We start from the raw sequence: 8,333 nt of genomic DNA, 5'->3' as shown, positions 1-8,333 counted from the left end.
GTCTCAGTTGATGTATTAACACTAGTTGATTCCCCAACAACTTGGAGTTCTGAACTCTTCTTTCCATCTATGACCACTAGAGTCACTATTTTAACTCTAAATGTCAACTCTGACCCTTTACTCAGAAACTGCGGATCATAAAAAGAGCATTTATAATCACCTTGATCTTCCTGCTGGGATTTAATCACATAAATGCTACAATCTCCTTCAATCTTCAGTCTCCTCTTATCATTAATTAGCACATACTTTCTTAATGGTGATGTATTTGACAGGTTTAAAATTCTGCCATGACCGTCTTCCCACTGAACTCTAAGCTGTCCCTCGCCACTATTTTCTCCTGTGCATTGGCATGGGAGCTGAACCGATTTCCCTAAGGTTACTTCAACCCTAACTCTCGTATCGTTTTGGTGTAACCCTTTTCCGAATCGGTCTTGGACTCCTTCGTCTAGCTGAATATCTGAATCCTCTTGCAGCGGAATCACCGCCCTTTGAAACCTTTGGCGTTTTGTGCTTCGCAGAAATGGACTCTGTTGTTTCTGGGACATGTTGAAGATCGATATCATCGAATCTTCTTTCCTGTCCATTAACTGCAGAGTCATTACCGGCATCATCAAAAATGTACACAGAATCATCAGTATTGTCCACAACATGGACAATCTCCTCTTCTGGATTTTGACTCTGGAGAGTTTCATGCATCTCTCCTTCTGTTGCATGTTCTTGCACATTTTCCTCTGGCTCTCTTGAGCCCTTAACATCTCGGCCTTGTAAGCGTGGCGCCTGTTCTTTTGGCGCTTTAACACAATGAGACAAATGATACCACGTTGGAGACCCTTTAACCTGGACCGCAGTTCCAGTGCTGCGAACCACTACAAATGGTCCTTCACGGCGTTCGTTATACCACTTTCTTCTAAATACCTTCACGAACACCTTGTCTCCAGGCTGCACTGTGTACCTCTTTTGCTCATCAAGCTTCTGCTGTACCTCCTCCTTTCTTTGCCTGTCAGAAACATAAGTGGATATTCTCTTATGCAGATTAGCCACATATGTAACATACGCTCGCATTTCATCTTCCAAGAGGGCCAAGCTTGGACCCTTTCCACTCGTACGCAAACAAGGAGTTGGCATTTGTCGTCCTGTAATTAACTCATGAGGTGTCATATGCAAATCACGCAGCTCACTTGAGCGACACACCATTAATGCTAGCGGAAGTGCCGCTATCCTATTTAGACCTGTGTGCTGGCAGATTTTAACAATGCGATTTTTTAAAACACCATTCATCTTTTCACACATTCCTTGACTTTGCGGATGATAGACTGCACCAAGACGTTGTTTAATTCCTAGTTTTTGCAGTATTAGTTTTATCGTCTTATCCACGAACTCTTTGCCATTGTCTGAAGAAATTCGGTCTGGAAGTCCCCATCTACTTATGACTTCTCTACACAAAAATTTAGCTACAGACTGAGCATCCTTCCGCTTGGTTGGACAAGCTTCAGGCCATCGTGAAAATCTGTCCACAACAACCAGCATGTATCTTTTTCCTTCAACTGGTTTTATCATGTCAACATAGTCCACTACTAACTCACGCATTGGACCTCTCGGAGTTGGAATGTAACCAGGAGATACTGGTACACCCCTCCGAATATTATTTTTCAGACAGATGGTACATCTGCCTATAACATAGTCAATTTGTTCAAGCAAGTATGGTGCCCAAAAACCATACTCCTTTGTGATCTTTCTCCTAACTTCCCCCCTTGCAACATGAGCTAACCCATGAGCTTCATGAATCATCAGACCTAACAGGTCTGGAGGTGCTACTATCAGCCCCTCATGATTTCTCCAAAGTCCAGTAGAATCTCGGGTTGCACCTCGATCTAGCCAAAGCTGTTTATCAGTCGCAGCAGCAGTTTCCTGCATTAAAATCACATCTCTAAGTGTAATTTTTTCTTCTAAGTCCACTTCATGAGTGACTAGAAAGATCTTTCCCAATTTGTCTACACATGTGACTGCCTTTGCAGCTTCGTCAGCCGCTTTATTTCCTTGTGTGACTTTTGATACATCGGTTTTATGTGCTGCACATTTAGCTATCGCTATCTCTTTAGGTTTCATCATGGCATGCAACAGTTTCATTATTTGATCGTGATGTTGTATTGGATAACCATCTGTTTTCTTAAACCCTCGGTTCTTCCACACTGATCCAAACAAATGACACACATTATGTGCATACGCAGAATCTGTAAATATTGTCACTCGCTTACCTTCCGCCAACAAACATGCTTCAGTTAGCCCCACTAGTTCAGCAAGTTGCGCTGATGCAGGCTGTGGCACTACTTCAGCCTTCTCAACAACAAATCCCGTTCCTTGGGCTTTTACCACTGCATAGCCAGCACTCAATTTATCACCCACACGATAACAAGATCCATCAGTCCAATACTCAAGATCTGCCTCACGCAAAGGGAGGGCTTGCAAATCTGATCTAAGTCTAGAGTATTTTTCTGCTTCATGCAAACAGTCATGTGGTTCACCATCCTCTGGGGTTGGCAAACTCTCAGCTGGATTCACCGTGACACACCTGGCTAGGGTGACATCTTCCTGCTCTAAGAGCCTATGATAGTCTCTTAACCTAGACATAGTCAATGTGTATTTACCATAATTCAAGAGATTTCTGAGACTATGATGTGTAAGAATTGTTACTGGATAACCCATTGTGACAGATGATGCCTTATCATACATTAAAGAAACTCCCACCATTGCTCTGTAGCACAGTGGTAGTCCCAGTTCAACTTCTGAATAAGCAGTGGAATAGTAAGAAATAGGTTGAGGACTTGTCCCCGTTCCTGTTGGTTGACAAAGAACTGCACATGCATATTTACCCCCAGAAGAAGTGGACACATACAACAAGAAGTTCTTAGTGTAATCTGGAAGTGCTAATGCTGGAGCCTCCTGTAATCTCTGTTTGATAGTCTCAAATGCCAAAAGGCCTTCCTGTGTCCAGGAAATATTACCATGAAGTTGATTATTGCCAGTATCTTTAATCATAGCTCTCAACGGCCCTGTTAAACTAGCATAATCCTCTATCCATGCTGAGGAATAGCCAGCAATACCAAGAAACGTCATCATTTCTCTGACTGTTCTAGGCTTTGGAGCCTTTCGAATAGCTTCTAACTGACTATCAGAAATGCTTCTATGTCCCTTTGTTATCGTCTGACCCAAATAAACCACTTTCTCCTGACAGTACTGCAGCTTCTTCTGAGAGGCCTTGTGCCCCTTCTCTGCCAGTATCTGTAGTAGTTTAATCGAATCCTTATGACATGTCTCTTTATCTGGTGAACAGATGATAATATCATCCACATATTGAACAACAGTGCTTTTTAGTTCCTGATTTATCCCTGCCAAATCATCTTTCAATACTTTATTGAAAATATGTGGACTATGTTTGAACCCTTGAGGCAATCTCTTATACTCATAAAATTGTCCTTTGTATGTGAACCCAAATAGACCCTGGCTTTCTAAACTAAGTGGAACACTGAAAAAGGCACCACATAGATCTAATACTGTGAAATGTGTTGAATCTGGAGGAATTTGAGTTAGCAAAGTATGCGGATCCGGCACTTCTGCTGGAGAATCAGCTACTACTTCATTTACTGCTCTCAAATCATGTACCAGGCGATAAGAATCATCTGGCTTCTTCACAGGTAACAAAGGCGTGTTACTTTGAGGATTCTGTGTTATCTTTAGAACATCTGCTTTCAGAAGTCCTTCAATTTGTGGTTCAATCCCTTGGATTGCCTCTTCTTTTAGTGGATACTGGTTCTTCCAAGGAGGTCTGACTCCTGGTCGGAGTTCAACTTTCGTCGGTTGGGCTGACTTCACAAGTCCAATATCAGTACTATGTCGTGACCATAAGCATTCTGGAACTTGTTGCAGCATCTCTTCTCTCATAGTGTCTAAGCTCTCCTTAACACTGCAGATCGACTCATGTGTCATCCGCACTGTTTGTGGCTGTCCTTGTCCTTGAGCAGAGATCATAATCTTAATGAATCGTTGATCTTCACTTTTCCAGATGGCAAGGTTCTCTTTCATCGGTCGAAAGACAGCTTCCTCTGCTTCTGTCATCATTCCTCCTATATGCTTCTGCTCATAGTCATCAGACACCAACAAGGTCACATGCGGTGCACTCTTCTTGATAGCAAACTCTTTGTCCAAATAGTCATCTTTATTTATCTTCATAGCTGCTCCTTGTGGTCCCAAGATTATACAGCTCGAGCTGAGTTGAACTTGCTTTGGTTGTCGACTCAACCATTCTTCTGAGTTTGATTTGGTATCATCCTTGAAATACTTAAGCGTACAGTGTAATGGATACTCTGGAGGCTTCGCATCAGGCATGTTTGCTATGATAAACTTCTTCCACAATTTAGCTGGTTCCAAAAAATCTGGACTGAGATTTCCAATCCAAAAGACTGAAGAGCCATCAGTCTCCGTTGTCATTGGTAATTGGTGAATTGCATCATCTGGTACTTCCACCCGACAACCGTCCAGTGTACAGTTTATTACACAGTTCAGTCTACATAGAGCATCTCTTCCCAAAAGTGCAATTGGTGTATGTTCTGATACCAGTATGGGTATTGTAGTTTTCAAATTTTTGTAGCAGAGCTCAATTGGTTCTGTAAGAGGAATCAGCTGTTTCATTCCCTCAAATCCGATTGTCCTAATCAATTGACCAGACATGGGGAGATGTGTAGCATCTTTAGGCCGAATACAGGTGAAAGCAGCTCCGCTATCCACCATCATTTCCAATGGTCGATCATTTACTTTCACCACTATTGTTGGATCTTTCTCCGGTCCTGACACTACCAGCTGACACCCCCCTTTCGGATCTTCTGGGCACCTCTAGAATCCTGGTTCCGGGCCCCTGTATGGGTTCACCGGTCCCCTGATTAACCTTGATTGGCCCCTGTATCCTCCTCTGAAGTTTCCTCTGAAGTTTCCTCCTCTGAAATTTCCTCCTAATTTGTTGCACTCCCGGGCAAAGTGGCCAGCCTGTCCACAATTATAACATACTTCTGGTAGCTGTTGGAAGTCCTGATTGAATCGTCCTCCTCTTCCTCTGAAGTTTCCTTGACCTCTTCCTCTCCAGGTCTGCGCTTGACCAGAAACTGGCTGTGGGAAGGAAACAACTGGAACCACTGGTTGTGGTTGAAGCGATTGGAGCTGAACCTGCTCCAGCTGTGGTCGTGGTGATGGTTGATTCAGCGGAGGCTGACTGTGCATAACCAAAGCTTGCTTCTTCTCCTTCTTCTTGTTGTCTACCAGTTGGATTTGATTAAGTTTTCTGAGAGTCTCTTGGTCCTGTTCCTTCTGATCATGTTCCTTTTTCCTATATAGCTCCACTTGATGGGCTATGTGATCTGTATACACACCCTTTGCCATGCTTCCAAGTCCAACCACCTCTGCTAGTTTGCTCCTCACTGGTATGGGCAGCCCCTTCTGTAATTTGGCTCGCAAAATTGACTGCTCCATCTGATTTAGGTCTGGATCATTTCCTGTAACATTTCTCCACACTTGATAGGCTCTTGACACATAGGCCCTCGGGTTCTCTTCCTGTCCCAATGGCTCGATAAGAATATTGTCCGGATGTACATTTGTTGGAAATGTATCCTTCAGCGCTCTCCACACTCGACCTCTTCTTGCAGCAAACAGCTCTGGATCATTCACAGCAGTCCCCACATGTCGAGTCAGTCCTGCTTTCTGTAGAATCTCTTCCATAGCTGGGACCCCAAGGAGATTAGCCAAGAGTCTCTTAATGTCTCCTACAGCGGGTTGCGTTCCCACCATAATCTCTTCCAACTTCGAAATCCAAGGATGTGCTCCATCTTGAAGTGTAGGCAACTTCTCAAGTATAGCAGACATATCTGTACTCTGCCAAGGCTTGTACTCTAAATTCTGTCCTCGGATTATCACCGGACACATCTTGTCAGGTACCTTCCCTTTCCTTGAGCGCAGTGAATATTTCTTTTGGGGTTCTTTTTTCTGCAAGTTTTTCTTCAGTATCTGCAGCTCTTCTAATTGGTTCTCCAATGTTTCTCTGCTTCCTGGTCTGGTGGATTTATCCAAATTTGAAAGGCATTGGTCTATGCTTCTTTCAACTTCATCCAGAACCCTTCTGTGGTCTTCTATTCTGGTGCTGGATGTCCCTGGAGAAAACCCTCTTGAAGATGAAGCACCTCTGGTTTCCCACTCTCCATCGCTGTCTTCATTCTCAGTCTCATTGGAGCTAGCATCTCCCAAGTCCTTTGTCCTCCAGGTTATATCTCCTCTCTTTTCCGCTCTAGCCAGCATCCGTCTGACTTCAGGGTCATATCCACCCATCATCTGCTCCGAGTCACTCTGATCATTATCATCATTTCCGGTGTCCATCCTCCTCATCCTTAGTCCACCTCTGGCTTCCAGAGTTGACGTTTTCCTCTTACTTTTGGAGCTTGGATACATCCTTATGGTTGTTTCCACTTTTCCCATCTCTATTGTTCGGTCATCATCATCTCTGACACGATAGTTTCCTTCCTGACTGATCACTGGGAGCTGGGGATAGACATCCTTGAACTTCACCTCCTTCTCATAAGGTGGGGGTCTCTTCACTGGATCCGTATGTGAGAACGGTGCACTGATTTCTATCATCAGTTTTTCTGTTTCTTTAGCATTTTGTCCTATTTCTTCTGCTCCTCTGTCTCTGCTATCCTTTGCGACTTTTATCAGTTTCTGTCCCTCATTTTCAAACAACTGGAGAATGCCGAGCTCCACTTGTCTCTTTTCTTTACGTTTTGCCCCTTTTTTTCCTTTCTTTTGGTTTGCCTTATATGTAGACACAAGCACCTGCATTATTTTAATTACATCAGGGTTAAGAGTCCCCTGAACTGGCCATGGTTGGTCAATATCAGGCCAACGCTTATGCCATTTCTCTGATAACTTTACGATGCCTATGCCTTTAATTAAAGGGTTATTTTTCTGTACTATATCAACCGGAGTGAGTGCTTTTGAAGTTTTAATGTCCTTTTTAAACATTTTAATGGTGCCTTTATATCCCCTTATTGTATTTTAAACTAATTATTGAGACTAGGACAATTTAAAGCTAATTGGATCACTTTCCTTTTTTTTTTTTTTTATTTATTTTATTTATTTATTTTTTAATCTAATTTTAATTTAATTAATTGATCGAGCTTAATGATTAATTTATTGATCTAACCAAGTAATTAATTAACTAATTAAACCAATTAATTAATCAATTAATTGCTCAACTGATTCTAACAAACCACCACGTTATCACAATCAATGAGAGAAAATTAAATTAATTTGCCAACTCTAAAGAAATCAAGCACTTATTGATATAATAGCAAGATCACCACAATAAGTCCACATAAAATGTTGACTCAGCACACAAACAATCTATCAAATTATAAACACAATTTTCTCAATGTCTTGCAAACAAAGAAAAGCCAATCAGAATTAAAGCTAAAAAAATCTAGCGTTCCAACAAGGGACAAACTATCACAGAATGTGCTCCCACTCACAGCCAGACAACCACCTAATTGTCATCAAACTCACACACATTCACCTCAAATCATCAAACACAAATTTGAATTATCAATGAAGCTCAAATCAGAATGAACCATACACAGACAACAAATTCACTTTTGCAACTTTCAGCATTGAGTTTAAATCAAATCATCATACTCCATGAATTAATTAAATGCATCAACTGGTCAGTGCTTTGCCAAGCATCTCTATTAAAAAACTACAGCATGTGAGATGTCATATATATGCAGACAGATGGATGCACTAATGCACTAAAGGTAAAAATGTACAAGTACAAAAACTGATAGCTCAGATTAGTCCAAGTATAGACAATGGTAGTTTTCTGCTAAAAAGGAAACAACTCAGAGAGTCTCAAGTTGCTTAATGAATATCAGGCAATACTGAAATGTTTATCTAAGTCAATTTAGTGTAAGAGAAACATGATGTAGGAGAAGTGGCAGGAGTTCATAAACAAGCCATACAAAGCCAGATGTTCTACCACTGAATGTTTAAGAAAAAGCAAACAAATCCAGGAAGAGTCACACAAGCATCAATCACAACCAACCCAGAACCATAAAAAAGTAACACCTTAACGATCTCCCAACTCGCTCAATTTATCTTCTCACTTTACTGAGGTATTTCTCCAACACCCCCCAAATTGAGAAATATCTTATAACAGCTTTTAAGTCAAAGAAAACTAATATCTATCAATAATAATGACTATAAATGAGTGGACATACATATGTTTAAATGCAGATATAGGTTAA

Source organism: Paralichthys olivaceus, chromosome 15 (genome assembly GCF_024713975.1).
Source record: "Paralichthys olivaceus isolate ysfri-2021 chromosome 15, ASM2471397v2, whole genome shotgun sequence".
In the NCBI taxonomy this organism is placed as follows: Eukaryota; Metazoa; Chordata; class Actinopteri; order Pleuronectiformes; family Paralichthyidae; genus Paralichthys; species Paralichthys olivaceus.
Note: the sequence above shows the minus strand (reverse complement) of the source record.